Genomic DNA, 16,574 nt, shown 5'->3' with positions numbered 1-16,574 from the left:
TGGATTTATAGTCAAGAATGCATACAATGTACGCAACAATACACGCTTACACGTACATGCACACGATTAACACACATATATATCAGTCGGCAAGTCTGCGAGTAGATCTGTGTGGGAGCTCTCGGGGCTCTTTAGATTGAAAGTGTGACCTGACAAAGAGAGACGTACGGTAGGATGGAAACTATGCTTAATGTGTCCTGTTTGAAGGGGAGGAAACAGATAGGGAGGAATAGGAGGACTGGAAGGAGGTGGGGAAAGAGCTCAAATGATGGAACCAGAGGGACTCTCCTCTCCCGCAAGTCATGTGTTTTACATCTGCACTGCAGTAAGTCTGCTAATCTGAAGAAACCTCAGCCTCCAAATCCTATCTGCAGGCCCAGTTGTGGGTTAACTAGGTGGTCAGTAAGAGTGTCACCAGCTGGAGAGGGCACCAGAGAGGATGGGGGATGAGCTGACTGATAACTGTAAAGCATCTTCTTATTTTAAAGGCCCAGATGAGACCATTTGTGCTGTAAGTAAACAGGTGCTCAGGGAGCTGCCTGGTTGAAAATAAGAGGGAGACAGCAGAGCTGAGCAAGAGATAGATAGAGCCAGCTCCAGCAGTTCAACGTTCAGCATTCCAACATTACAAAGGCCATGGCAAACAAAATATTTTCGAACTGATGCATTATAGAGGATGCAGATAAAAGGAACACAAAAGCAAAAGTATAGGTATTATAATTAATAAACATTTAACTATGTGCATATAGACAGTTATGGGAGTCAGAATTCAAATAACAGCCCAGTTGCCAGAGGAAAATGTTGGCATTGTACGAATCTGCAAACCACAAATAAGTTAGATTTGCACATTTCATACATATCATATGAACACTTCTAACATGATATATAAGCTGAATTGACGTGTCATCTAGGCAAGATATCTGCCAAGCTGCAGACCACTGTTTGGGACCAACAGACAACAAAACCAGTAGTGATTTAGCGAGTCATTGCGATCCATCACTGTGCTTTCAGTGGCTTTTAAGGCACTCTCTTGATGAGACATGGCTGCGTTTCCTGCCAGGATAGTAGCATAAAAGCGATTGTTTTTTACAAAGACATTGCTGCTTTTCCTTCTGGGATTGTGCCCCCAAAACTGGATATTTTAAGCCAAACTTGATCTTGTCCTAGCCATAAGCAATGGGTTTTTGTGCCTAAACCTAAACACACATTAACCACAGCGTTGTTTAAAAGTAATTTTAATGTATCTGCTCCATAATAACATACAAATGTCAAACATCTGTGGTTTGCATTGAAACATACAATGCCAACATGTTTTCTGGTGACTGGGATGCAATTAATCATCCAGCCATACCCTCATAGCTGAAACAATGAAAACCATGTCATCTGTCTATTCAAATTAGAGACATTTCCAAGCCATCAGTGTGTAGGTCATGAAAATCTGTTCAGAAGAGGCATGATGAGAAAGAAAGCTTCGGCTAACACTATGGACTTTTCTGTCATCAGCTCTACCAAACAAATATTTAATTCATACCACAATTTATTTACTGTAGCAACTAGACAAAAGCTCATTAATTTCTGCGGCATGATCCCTGATGTGAATCTAAACAGAAGCATAGCCCCTCCATCTAAATACAAAACATGTGACCGTAACTTGCTACCACTCTTAAACTGACAGGACTCGTACACAGAGAGCTTCCCTTGCTGTTAAAAGTTTGTTTATGTCGGTAAAGTTTGTAAATCAAGAATTAACACAGGCCTATATTTTCCGTTATGGTCAGCTGAAACACAAAATGTTGATTTTTAATCATGAAGGCAACTCTTCAATTATGTATTTAAATTTAGCTGAAAATTATATGGGCAAAGAAATTAAGGTTTGGCTTACTAATGTCTTTATTGAAAAAAAAAAAAAAAGATTTCACCACCAAATCCAATGTTCTCAAAGTTTCAGTGACTGGGAGCACATCTGGAGAGCCTGTCAAATGCAATCTAGATCTGATTATTTATTATACGTTCAAACTCATGCCAGTCAGGTATATATGACCACATTAGGACATTATGTCTTTCCTTTGTTTTTTCCCCTTGCTAATGCTGTGTTTCTTGCTCACATTAAAGTCGCAACACTTTCCAACTGTTTCTTTCCCTAATCCAAAAAATGGAGGGAGAGGGAGAGGAGTGCTGTTCCCAGAGGCCACATCACGAATCTTTTTTGCAATTCAGAATGATAGAGTAGTGTGTGTTTCCCTGGGGAATATCTACAGCATGTTGATGCCAGCTGTCAGTAAACTTTAAAGGGAAACAGTATGGTATGGCAGCCTCTTCACAGTTTCGAGTCAAAAATGTTGTTTCTTTGATAAGTCAATAACCAGTCTGACAATTAGCTTAACTTTACGCCTTTTAGAATATTTGAGCGAGGCAACAAGTTTAAATCTACAAATCACTGCTAAGAAAATGTTGACTAGATTTTTCATCACTGACTACATCAGTGTGCAATGAGCAAATTATGATCATGGGATAAAATGTGTGTCGGCATTTTGTCTGTATCTATAAGACCTCTTTGGTGACTGCTCCTGAATGTGCTTGAAATAGTACATTTATATATTTGTATAAGGGCGCTGACACACCAAGCTGACAGCCATTAGTCAATGTTGGTCCACTGGTAAGTGTCTGTCACAGGTTTTTGCAGTGAGTCTAACACTGTTGGCACTAGTCGACCCTTTTTTGGCATTTTTTGGCTGCATTTTGGCATGTTGAATCGGTGCTGGAGCCCTGTGGAGCCTGTCACTAAGTGAAATCACTCTGACTGGCAGTTCAGCTCTGCACGATTGGAGAAATGAAAGTGAGGAAAGCAAACAAACGACTGAAGCCAAGACAGCATGAGATCTAGACAAACTTGTTATAATTAGGTAAAACTATGTTTTTAGCCGCTGCACTCTTTAGCAGAAATGGTTCATAATTGTTCGTATAACTGTTCGTCGGTGCATGGTAAATACCCTTTCTTCTCTGAGCATTGGGTTGTGTTATTAATATGCTAACTGGCTAACTAGCATTGTGAAACCATCCTGTCCGTCTTGTTCTCATGCAGGTGCAGAACTTTTATGCTAACTCATTGATGGCTGTAAATTTTGTGGCGTGTTCAAGTACAAATTTTTGGCCGAGACACAGGCAATGTGAGGCCATGCAACAGTTGGCCTTCATCGCAATTAGTTCTCTGATGTCGGTTTGGTGTGTTTGGGCCTTAAGTCTAGATGAGCGCAGCAGTGACTGTTGCAGAGGGTAAATACTGTGTGTCGAAGACAAGCTGGTTTAAATGTTGCCAGGAAACCCAAAAATATCATATAATTTAACCAATAAGATGCATTTTCATTCACTCATCTCATCTTAAAATACATCTCAGCCAGTTATTCAGCACCATAACACTGGTGATGAAGGGCAGATTTAACCACTGACATATGAGTATTATCGTCTGAGGCTGAGGTCGCTGTTCAGCTTTCACTACTGAAGGCTAATGAAAGTCAGGAGCAAGACAGAGAGGTCAGAGGTCGTGACCCTATCACTCCACATGGGAATTAAGGGATGAATAACCTCCCAGGTCTTATGTAACCGTAGTGACTGGTCTGGACGGTACCTGCTGAGCTTATAGTAAACCAACCTTGTAGCCATTATCATGCTCCTTAGACACAGAAGTAGATTTAATACTCCAAGAGAGTAGGCACTTAGTCACCGTATCCTGCTGGGGGGATTATGATTAATATTCTTTCGTAAGTTAAGATGAAAATACAAATGTGTCTCTCCTTAGAGTGTTATCTTTCTGTTCACACTTCAGTCTCCACACACTCTCTCTGGTTACAGTGAGGTCATCCAGCCTGCATACATTCTCATCACAGAATCCCTGTGGATGTTTCCTTTGAAGACTCACTTTAACCAAGACCTAATGTTGCAAGTGTTGATCTTTCCATATTTCTCTCTCCTGGTAATCATGCATGCCTGAGTGTGGTGGAAGAGCAGGGGGGGGGCGGTACAGGCTTTCAGGGAATCTAGAGTTACATTAATGTGCAGTAGGTAGGAGGTGGTAGCGGGGTCAGGGGTCACGGTACCCTTAACAAACACTGGAGCCACCCAGTGAGGAAGTCAACAAGAGATGCTTTCCCCTGCAGCTCCACGAGCCCTAGCAACAGCAGCTGCTGGTAAACATGTGTGTGACAAATGTGCCATCTGAACCAATGACAGGGTCTCAATCATCACCGTATGGGGTTGCCTCACAAACATATCACACAAACACAGCAGAGAGGCTGGGAGATAGACTGCAGGGGGTGAAGAGAGACAGAGGAGGGGGAGGCAGCAGAGACAGCAGACACAATAAAAGGTAACGAGGCAGATATTGCTATGTCAAGTATCATTCATATGTGAGTGCAGCCGCATAGAAAATAATTCTCTAAAGGCTTTCTGGTGGGCTGATTGCAATGCAGGCACTCACAGCTGGCCAGACAGCTTCAGTGGGGTTAAATGTTATGATGACTCCCTGCTGGGAAAATCATGAGAGATGCTGCTGTTAGCTGGACTGCAATCCAGCAGGTTTTACTGTGGGGTCTATTGTTGCCCTTTGGGGCTTAATGACCAGAAAACAGTCTAATGATGACTTCCTTCTGCCGTTCTATCCCACTAAAATCCCTCTTTAATACACAGTGTCCTGACTGACGGACCAGATGAAGCCAAACTGGAAATTCACACGCATAGCACTGCTTTCTTTTTCTCTTGGTCCCCTTCAGAGGAATTTTTATATCATTTTCTATAACCCCTGATGTTTCATCTGCAATCACCTCCAAATCTACATTGTAAAGTACCCGCAATGTTTTCAATCAGTCCTCTTGATTCTCCACACTCTCATTTCATAATTCTATTTGCCTCAGCCTTCTGTCTGTCCTCTATCTCATGCTCTTTTTGTATTTTCCTCTCTCTTTCTCTCCCCCTCGCCAGCTCTGGAAAGTACATTCGCACAGTTCAACAGTGACACAAGGACCGTCTCCTTCATGGCAGACCATGCTTGTGTTTTTTCAATTAAGCCGGGCTCCTGTACACTATTCATTTGGGAAACCATAATTCTCATGGCCCAGCAGAAACTAATGGAAAGTCGCTTAGGTTTTTTTTTCCGGGAGAGGTATCGGAAAGACCCGTTCCCCAGAAGCGTGCCTGACTAGTGAGGATGGAGAATAAAACCGTAGGAATACTGTCTACGAGAGTGAGGGAGGTGTTGATAGGAGGTGAAGGCCTCACCGAGGGGTATCAGGGTGCAAGAACTCATGGGGTGACTGGGAGCAGGAAGGAGGTGAGTGAGAGAATACAGATGGATGGATTTCCAAGGGAATGTGGATGAAAGTGAGTGAGTCGCAGGCCGGATCTGAATTGCCCAGCGGGGAGGAGGACAGATCCACTGAAATCACTTCAAAGCCTGGTGTCACTGGGCTGCAGATGAGTACAGACTGTCTCCTGTCCTTTTTTATTTACAGAGATGAGCCCCAATAGCCTGTTGCATCCTTCTGCCTTAAACAGCAATCAACAGTGCAAATAAATATCTCCCCACGTGTCCGCACGCATGCAGGTGCAGCAACACCGCACTGTATGAGATTTAACAGCTCATTTAAAATTAGGGGGTAGTGTCACTGTATGGCGGTATATTACACTAGCACTAGCCCAGACCAACAATAAAAGTCAACAGTGAGACCGTAAATTTGCCTGACAACAAAAGCATTTGTGGAAACTAAAGGATTTATCAGAGAATATCCACTTCCAGTCAACTGTTACTAAAGTTCCCATCCCATAACTGATATCCCATCTTCCTCTTTCCAGAATGTCTCAGCCCCAGTCTGACCCTCTTCCCTGCCTGACCAGTAGGAGCCATTTGTCACCATTAACATAAACCTTTCAGTGAATGCTGACTCAGTCTGCGTTCATACATAAACAGTGTAGGAAATGTGCAAACACACACATACGGTATATTCATGTGTGCATGCTCACACATGCACAAACACGCACCTACCTACCACTGCACATACAGTTATGTGCACACACATACACATGCACGTTCAAAGTGGGAGGGGCCTAATCCGGACAGCCCCCATTACACCCCCCACCCCCCACCACAACAATCAACAGAGACAGACAGACAGTAAAGGGGAGCAGTGAAAGAGAGAGACAGGCAGGAGCAGCACAGGAGAAGGACACAGTCTCAAGTCTTACCTCAAGAGTAATGCTGTGGAGCCAGTACAAGGGAAAGCCTCATGACTGTAGCGGTCTCTCTCAGACTCGGTCTCTTTGTATCTCTCAGCTGTGGGAGACGGGCGCTGACGCACAGGCAGCACAGCGCAGAGCGGAGGGGCGCTCGGCACACTTTACAGGCAGAGAAAGCAGTGGAGCCACGCAGACCCCGGGCCCGTCCGCTCACACTCTGCCTTCTGAGGATGAAAAGAGAAGACTTCATTACCAGCTGCAGACCACGCCTCCACCCCTCCAGTCTCCCTCCTCCCAAGCCCTCTCTCCCTCCCTCCCTCCCTGCCTCCCCTCCTCCTTCACTACCTTCCCTTCCACACTCCCAGCCAGTAGCACGCTCCAGGGCCTGTCCCAGCCAAGAAAGGGGGAGCAGACTGCCAAAGAAAACCTCCCATCCCACCGGCTGCCAGGGCTGTGCAGTGCACAGAGAGAGAGAGGGACAGAGAGAGATGAGGAAGGACGTAAAGAGACAGAGAGATGGTATAGAGCATATGGTTCAAATCCACAAACTGTAACTTGTTTTGAAATCTTTAGTACAATGCCTCAGAGTTGTTTCAGCTTAACAGTTTTGCCAGCGAAGCACTAAAAAATAAGCACAGAAGGATGAAGTGTGTGTGTGTGAGGGATGGGAGGTAAAATGAAGAAGGAAAGCAGAGGGTGGAGAATTAAATTTGGACCAAGTGTGGAGTCTGAGGCAGCAGAGATTCACTTAGGAGAGAGGGGGGAGACAGACAGAGTGAAGGACACAGACAGGCAGGCAGACGGAAAGAAAAACACAGACACACTCGGAGAGAAATACACACAGCAGAACGGATGATCAATCTGACAGTTTTAGGGAGAAGAGCAAAAAGAGACGAGACACATTTAACCAGGGGTTGCTGGAAGTTCTAATTAATACCTACTGTAAGAAAAGATCACATCAAAAGACTGTCGCTCAAGAAGAAGTGTTGAGTCCTAGGGGGTGGGGACAATGTCTGTCTCTGTGTGTTTGTGTGTCTATAAACCTGTCTCTAAGTCTCACCAACTCGTCCCAAACGGCTAGCATCGTCAACACCCAAAATAAGGATGACAGTTTTTGTCCATCTTCAGACTGTCGCTCCCCTCCTTCTCATCCTCTCTGCCTTTTTCTTCTTATGCCAAAGTGAACTCTCTCCCCATCAGACGGGGAAAATAGGCATAAAAGCACTAGCTGTTTACTGTCTGTAATTATGAGGGGCTGGGTACGCACAACCCAGGCAAGCTCTGCTCCCTGCCCCCAGTGCCACCACACACAAACCTAGCTCTACCAAGTCTGCCAGCTTAAACCGAGCCATGGCACAGACGGAGAGGTGCAAAGAAAAAGACAGGAAGAGTAAAAACGTCAAGTTTAAAGTTTCACATCAACTTGTAATTAGGAAAAATGTGTCAGCAAAGGGGATTTCACTCGACTTCAGAGAGAAACAGACACAGCACAGTAGCCTATATTCTACACAACTTACAGTTACGGGTTCACTGGAGGTCAAACTGAAATGTAGGTCCTTCACATGAAATGGCAAAAAAATGAAAGTTCAAAGTAGTGTTTTCCCCAGGAATCTGAGAGAGCTAATCTGCTGGTGAATGCTGTAGGTCAGGCTCCAGTGCATAGAATGACAGTTGGGCCTTGATCCTGCTGAAAATTAGAAAGAGACACCACCGCAGCACATCACTACGTCCACCAGGACCACCACTACTACATATGGTGTTCCGTTTGAAGTACTTTCACAGAAAAAGAGAGTCCTGGCTTCAAATAAAGCTACACAAGCCTAAGATACAGTAGTAGTTTCTTGATGGCTCAACAGGAATAAGCAAGAGAAACACTGTACTCTAAACCAACATGAAGGACTGGAGGATTGCACAGAAAGGAGCAAAATGACCAAAACGTCTGTGTGATGCAGTAAAAGAGGGAGGGTTTTTTTGGCAGCACTTGATGAGGTAAGCAGGAATTATACAGATCTCTGGCGATCCCCCACACTAGCATTAACACCTACACAGACCCTCTCTGTGGCATAATGGTGTCAAATTTACACAGGTCCACAAAACAGTACTTAGGTTATAGGCTGCCTTCATTGTAGGCGGTGAAAGCCGGGGCTTGGGGATGGGGTTTGAGTCTGTTGGAGTGGGTTAGTCCAGGGACAACAGAAAAAAGGGAGACAAACTCATTTTAGTACTCTTCACTGCTAAGAAACACTAATCCTCCAAAAACCAGAGCCACGGGCAGCCCTTCTGCGGTATTTTATGTCTTTAATCTGGGGCTTTAGTGACTGAAAAAAAAAAAAACTAATCCAACATCTGAAAGCTGGTGTTTGTTTACCGTCTACCATGTGATCAAGTGTTGTCATTACCATAACCATAGTAAATAGATAAAAATAGCACTAAATGTCCATATAATAAGAAACATTAGAAGAGTAATGACAGGCTGTCAGCCACAAATAGCAGCAATAGATGTGATTGCATTTCAGGATCTTAAACTAGGATTTAGGACTGAGGGGGAATTTACTGAGAGGACACAATATTCTGTCCAGCCACTAGGGGTTGAGTTGAGCTGTAATGTACATACAGTCCATTTACAGACAGGGATGAGGGAAAGTTTGGCCCAACATCTCTCTCCTCTCACTCTGCTCCCTGTTTCTGTTTTTGGGAGGATGAACCTTTGTGCCTCTTGATTTCATAACTGAAGTTACTGTACCTTCCTTTTTTTCCAGAGAGATCCTTTTTACAAGGAATTCCTCACACATTTGTTTCAATCATTCATTTAATCTGGTGCACACATACGTCATTTCATTTCATTTTAATTCACCCCAAAGACCCTGAAAGACAGACAGGCTGCTTGTGTAATGAGAATCCCCAGTGCTGCTCAGTGCAGATTTCAATAAAAGGTCTTCAAGCTTGAATAAAAGAGAGCTGTATCACACCAGGAAATGTCTTCCTGACTGCCTTAATCCTAAAAGGCCAACATTAAATATCAAAGTAAAAGGCTATATGGGTGAATATCTAAACACCACTGGGCTATAAACACCCTTTATGCAGAGCAGGCTGGGGGAAGAACAACACCATCACCTCACAGGAACTTTAGGTTACAGAAAAGCCAAAACAGGCTGCCTCTGTGATTGGATTTCAAAAACAAAAGGAAAAAAGGTCTGACTGTCAGGCATCATATACAACTGGCAAAACAGCCACGCTGGGCAGGGCCCAAAGGGAAGTACATTACTGCAGTACAGAATGAAACCTCTTTACGCCAATAACTCCAAGAATAGTTTGTGGTAGAATCACATAGGCATACAAGTGAATTAAACTGCATAAACGGAACAACAACATACAATGGGATTTAAAGGGAATGCAGTGCCGCAGAGACAACTTGCCCTTGGATGGCAGCTGGAATCATATTAGACTTCAGGATTCAATCAGAGGTTGTTGTGAAATTGAAATTTCACTCTTAACGACCTGAATTGAAAGCAGAGTCGAGGCAGATGGAAAGAGAGGGAACTTTCTGTATTCTTAACACAGAAAACCTTTGTGAGATGTATCAAAGTGAGCGAGCCTAAGATCGACTCCTCATTTCCAGGATGAATATGGAGATTGTTTAAACCCAGCCCTGGGGCCTGCGCATATCAGGACACCAGTGGCTTGTGTTAAACTAGTCTAAACAAGTATTTTTAGTTCACGCAGGGCATTAAAAAAACACAGATTTATACTTTACCCTTAAGCCCATATCCTCACTCTGCCAACCGTCTAAGGTGTCTAAATGGACTCTCTCTCTCTCTGTGGCAGAAAAAGTCATATAAAACACCAACGCTAAACATATAAAGTCCTTTAATGAGCTTAGAGTATTCTAACCTCCCCTCAGGGAGTAATACCTGGGTCAAAAAACTAATTAAACTGTGACCTTTCCGGAGGCAACCTGCAGGTAGATATTCATTGACCTGCTGTATAGTTATTGCTAAATATAATTCCCTAATGCTAAATATAGCAATGAGAACAGCTTTTTGACATTCACCTTCTATAAAGCTACACAGCCGCTTGTCTTTATCTCTAAAAAAAAACACAGGGAGATAAAATTTAGGACTCTGGACTTCTAGGAATAAAAGGATGAATCAATGAAGCCATGGCAAGATGACAGTGGAGTCAAGTGTTGCAGTCTGGCTGTGTGCCACAAATGTTGGTGCACTGTGTAGCGCACACACAGTCATTACTCTGTTGTAACCAGAACTGGCTCTCGAACAAGACTTGACAATGAAGCTCTTAACTGCTAAAGAAAAGATCAAGCCTCAGGTCTGTGTTTATCCAATAATTACTACAGTTTGACATGCATGTACATTTGCGTGGCATTAGAGCCTGAAAAGTACAGTAAGAGTTTTTCTTCAGAGATGAAAAATGATAACTGCAACCTTATTTAACCACAGCTGCTGTGAGGACGTACAGTACCAGGGTCGCTCCGGGTCATGTTGCTGACACACCCAGAGCCCCAATGAAAGGCCTCCCCATCGCCACCCACACTAACACTCTTGTAACTCCCAATTAAGGAAATTGAGGTTGACTGTATTCCATGACTCACTGACTGCTACACACCTGAAATATCCAATAAAAACAATAATATTAAGATTTTAAAACAGGAATATACAGCATTTTACAAGCTAGTTCTATGAGTGCATTGTGTGTTTGTGCACCGAGACAAGAAAGGGCCCCAATAAAATGAGACTGTGGGTTTCAGCTCAGACACAGGTGATGGTGGTGAACCAAAAGGTCTAACACATCCAGACCCTTCCTCTGTCTGTACAGCTTTTGGGCTCTGGAGATGCCGGGCTGAGTGGTCAGCCTCAGCTCTGGGAATTTCACACCTACCAGCAGAGCAAAGCCCATCACACCCTGGTGTGCCATTTCTGACCCAGAAAGCCCAGCGGCTTGCTCTCCCCCAGGGCAAACACGGGGCACCCCAGCCAGTGTAGACTTAGCAGCTTGGCGATGTGTACTCGCCCGGCCATGTGGACTAGGAGTGATGATGTTCCCAGGGAGACAAGGTGTGGGGGTTTGGGCTGGGAGGAGTTGAGGCCGGATCGGGGGGTTTAGAGGTGAAAGAAGAAGAGTTGAGGAAAGGGGAAAAGGCCCATTCTAGGTGCCTCATCTTCTTAGAGGGGCAAAGGGAGACTTCGGCTTTACTTGGAAAACTATTCTCTTCTCTTATCTGTCCTAGATATAGAAGTAAAGCGTTTAATCAAAAAAAGTAAAATAGCTTTGAAGCAAACTTACTGCCAGACAAGAACATCTTTACTTGATAATTTTACTAAGTCTTAATCTCTCTCTGAACAGATGTCTGCATATGCATGCGGAGTCTATGAGCAATGGTACAACATTTTGATATCAGAGGTGCTCTGGTTTCTATTTGTAGTCCAAGTAGTGTTGAACAATCACGACTGAGTGGCAGTTAAGTAATCCGAGTGGAGAACGAAGGAGGCAGAAGGCATTGGTTGAAAAGCAATCTCGGGATCCATCGACTATTGTCTGACGATGATTAAGCTTTTGCTAAACTTTTATTTAAAAATGTATTTGCATCCTTATACAGATATCTGTTCATAGAAATAAGCTGAAATGACCAATGCTCAGAAGAGGAAGTCTTGGCTCGGGTATCTGCTGACCACACCAGTACCCCCAAAATATTGACCCCCAGAGACATATTGTCGTCAGACTGATAGCTGATGGGTTATGAGACTGACAAAACCTTGACAAGGTCAGTATCGCCGTCGTTGCATCCCTGGTTATGGTGAGGATAAGGCAACTACAACATCTGGTTGAGGTAAAGAAAAGTTCATGAATATGGTTAGTAAAACTACAAACATATTTTGCATGAAAGTTCACTTCACTCATTCGCAGTGACCTCCACACCTTTACTATCTGCCTCGCTAAATATAGGGCACACAACTTCCTACGTTGGCACTGAATTTTGGCAGAGATTGCAACTCATCCAAAATGGATGTAATTCCTCGGGATGCTACTTTGAGCATAGCATCTACTTAAATATCTTCCCCTGTACTGATGTCAGCAAGAATTCAATTCAAATAAATTCAATTAAAAGCGCATAAACACATCCAAGAATCAACTATCCTTCGTGAAAAACAATAAATATCTTGGCTGAACCTGATGAAACAACACATTCTCACTCCCAACTTGTCAAATACCAACACTTGGTCAGTGACCCTACGCGTCAAACTATGACGCTCTACGTCCCCTCCAGTGTCAGTTTTGGACGCTTGTGTCAATTTGGACTCATTACATGCAAGTTTCTTCAAAATAAACTTCTGCTTTCACAACATATGTACAATTTCTGCTTGTTAAATGCTTTACTTACTGTAACAGCAGGGGACATACGTCACTAGCGTTGTATGCTACACATACTAGCACACTACGTTATTATCAAAATAAGTCAACTGACTTTCACTGGTTTCATTCGGGACACAAACAGCGGTCTTAAGGGTGAAAGTCCAGAGTTTGTTTGGCTCCTCCACCACCACTTCTGCCAACCCAATGTGGACTTTCCGAATATTTGTACAACAGCAGCTGCTCGGAGCATCAAAAACATGCCACAAGTTGGGAGTGAGACCAGGTTGGATGAAATATGAACTACTGAAGAATATCTATAGTAGCTTTCTGTTATGCTTGCCTGACGTAAAAAAAAAAAGAAAAAAAAAGAAAATATTTTTCACCAAGTGCCTTGGTAGCTGAGAGGTTACAGCCCATGGCACATTCACGCAATGTCCTGGGTTACATTCCAGTTGTGGCACTGATGGTAACTGTCATATTCATCTCTCTCCCCTTGTTTCTAGTCTACTCTCTTGTGTGTCAAATACAAGTGAAAATTTAAAAAAAAAGTTTCTTCATTTACTCAGCAACAAATTTTATCCTAAGACACTTAAACATCCCAACCCATTTGCTAATCATGTTCACACAGTGAAAACAAGATAATCACTATGCTGTGCATTGCTAGACTGGTGTCTCAGGCTAAACTGCAGCTAATTGAAGGGTTACTGACTGAAAATGTCATTTATGTCTGGAGCACAGTGATAAAGTGATAACGTTAAATACTAAAACACATACTGATGTTTGTTTCCTCTTTAGGTTTCATCTTCCAGTGCCTTTATTTTGTCTTTATTAAGGCGTCTGGGTTGAAATAGAGAAGGGCGGATAGAGCTGCCATTGAACTGTAGCAGAGCCACAGCAAACCAAACACAGAGATGCCCGGCCCTCATCTGCACAAATAGGCCTTTCAATCCTTCCCCTCACTTTTGTCCCATCAATACTTCACTCTTCGTGGAGACCAAAGCCACCAACTCCAACCTTCCCTCTGCCCCCTCCAAACACACAGAGAGGTGAATGGTGTCTACTGTACCTTCCACCACTCCCCTCTCTGTGGGGTAGAACACATTTTGACAGGCCTGTATTTATGGCTGGCTGGAGTCGTGTTGGAATGAACCATGAAAAGGACCAAAATCATCTCGCTGGATGTTCATTTATATTGAGCGCCGGTCAGCTGTGTGTGTGGCCTGTGTAGAGAGAATGGGGCTTGTGTGAGTGTGTGAGCGAATGTGTGGGAGTGGAGGATTAAGATAAGCTCTCTAATGAGCAACAAAGTGTGTTTGTTATTCTGTGGTTATCATCGGTCTGTATGGACAAAAACGCTACATGCTTTCTCTGTTGAGACTGTGATCCTGTCCAATATTATAAAGCCTGCTTGCTTGCTGACTGAAAAGTGATTTCGTAAGTACCACCATATAAACCACTATAATTAATACTGTGATATCAAAAAATTGGAACCTCTTAAACAAAATTCATGTGCATAATGTGCAAGGAAAAAGCATAGACTGTATGAATAGAAACCGTGACGTCACCTATTGGTTCATGGACTCCTGTTTTGAAGCCTTGAGTTTGGCGTATCGGCCGCCATCTTGGTTTTTCTTATACAAAAATTCACACCCCATACAGTTGTCATCAAGGGGGAAATCAGCTAAAGAGACCAAAACTGTACTAGGCTGTAAACATATTTATTTCTGCTGTAAAGCTGGGTGTTTTAACATGAGTGTCTATGGGGATTGACTGGCTTGTACAGCCAGCCTCAAGTGGCCATTTGATGAACTGCAGTTTTTTGTTCTTTGGTGTTGGCTTTATTATTCAGCCCTGGATTGTTGCCGCTTGGGAAAAAGTTATTGGTCACTGTAATCAATCATCTTTTTCATACTGGCCATAAAGATATCCCTCTCCAGTGCCACTCCAGTTTAAGAAATGGAGGTCAAGTTCTACAAAATTGGAATTATAGTTCAATCAAAGCTAATATGAGACTTCAGCATGAGTTATTCAAATCAAGTGGGGATCTTCCACATTTACAATCTATTCATAGCAAAATTTCGTGTTTGTGCTGCCCCGCTCAGTGTTTCCTTGCTGAGCTGTGGTGGAGGGATAGTAACACAAAGAGGTGAATTTAAAAGGAATGTAACTTTGGAAAAATACTCACTTGGTTTAACTATCTCAGACTTCAGAAGGGTTTTTTTTCACGGTCTGTATGGACAGGATGAATGATTACTGTGACCAATAACTCTTTCAAACTCTTTCATATGTTCAATGAACACATGGGCCCCTGAATGCCGTTTTAAGAAAGACTTGGAAAAATGTGAATCTATCCTTTAATTATAAGCACTGTAAGCTTTATGCAATGTTAAGCTTGCAAGAAGCCATATCTAGCTAATAAGGCGAAAAAGGTCACAGACTTAAAGCAAATGCTTATGACTCATCTAATTTGAGACCAGTGATGTTTGTGTTTCTGCAGAGTGTCATTTATGATTTGTTGCACTGAGGCTCCTTGAGGAGTGCTCACATTATCAGTTAGAGGGATGCTGACCACAGTATAACCTTGAATGACCACAGAATTCACAAGAATTTCTAGATAAATTGGCGTGAGTGTTACTGTGTCAAACACACAAATAATCCTCTTCAACCACACTTTGGAGTATTAGTCATTGACACACGCACGCCCACACGCACGCCCACATGCACGCCCGCACGCCCGCCCGCCCGCACGCACACACGCACGCACGCACGCACGCACGCACGCACGCACGCACAAACACACACACACACACACACACACACGTGCTGCACGCATCACCCCATGAATCCTTCAGAGTACACTGTCTCAGTGGGTGTGTGGTAACAATGGGAGCTGGGGTGAGCTAAGGCAGACTTCTCTGGTCCTTCTCCACATAAACCTTTAATATGAGGCCTCCTCAGCACCAGTCGGCCATCTAAAGGCACTGTACCCTGTAATTGACCTTAAAAATACTTTCCGTGGAGGTCGGCAGCCATGTCATTGGCCTTCGGCCCAAGCAGCGGCCGCATCTCCCCAGCCCAGAGGAGCCTGGGAAGGCCTCACAGGGTATATTTAGTGGCCCTGTCCTTTGAGTGGAGCAGGAGATGCAGATAATGCCAGTCTGTGTATAAAACCACTCCGCCGCCTACGAGCGGGCCTCTCACAGGCACATTTCCCTCTCCCACGGGGATGTGTTTCCTGAGGTCAGAGGTCGGCTATAAGCAAGTCAGGTGAATGTACAAACACGGGAGACACTGACCAGAATCCACCTCTCCTATGAAGCAGGGGCGTGCCTGCTTTGTGGCCCTGTAAGGCAGGCTTGTTGTGAGACAGTTTGAGTGATCACACATCTGTGGCGTACTATTGTATCAATTGATGCTGTACCATTTACCAGGCAATATAGACATTAGCCAGTCCAGGGGCAAGCGTTTAAAAATGCATCGATGCTGGAAAATATGACTGTAATGTATCATGACGAGCCGACAACATGCGATGACATATGTCAAGACACTGTTGATGTGTGTTGCTGTTTCAAATACAGCCACCTGACAGAATGGGTGGAGGAGCTCCAAAGGGGAAGGAAGAAACAAACTGATTCCACATCTACTGTCCGCTTGGTGTCCAGTGCCCTCATTTCATTTATAGACATATCAATGCACATGCTACACCACACACCTCCCACAGTTTAGCTCAGATTGTCAGATGCACACAGTTTGTGAGGGTGGTGGAGGTTGAGCGTGTGCAGGTAGAAGCAGTTCAACATTGGAAAACCGACTTTATTTGATGATAGTGTGACAGCAAGTTGAAGCTCCTTGAAACTAAAATATCATAAAAGTTGTTTGCTTAAAATATGATCAGATCTATCAGGAGCAAAATACTTAACTTGGAAGAAGAAATGGCAGAAGGAGTGAAAAATAAAATTCACACTGTATTGCAACTTTGA

The 16,574-nt window shown here is 43.6% G+C and overlaps 1 protein-coding gene across 1 annotated transcript in view; it reads right to left on the bottom strand.

Moving 5' to 3' along the window:
- LOC126408680 (zinc finger protein 469) overlaps positions 1-16,574 on the bottom strand; it is a 67,888-nt gene that overhangs the window by 38,410 nt on the left and 12,904 nt on the right. The window contains exon 2 of the mRNA XM_050074380.1: positions 6,235-6,449. The gene's annotated coding sequence lies outside the window, so the exon portion shown is untranslated. The remainder of the gene's footprint in view (positions 1-6,234; positions 6,450-16,574) is intronic.

This window comes from Epinephelus moara, chromosome 20, assembly GCF_006386435.1.
Source record: "Epinephelus moara isolate mb chromosome 20, YSFRI_EMoa_1.0, whole genome shotgun sequence".
In the NCBI taxonomy this organism is placed as follows: Eukaryota; Metazoa; Chordata; class Actinopteri; order Perciformes; family Serranidae; genus Epinephelus; species Epinephelus moara.
Note: the sequence above shows the minus strand (reverse complement) of the source record. Positions and strands in the feature narration are given on the sequence as shown.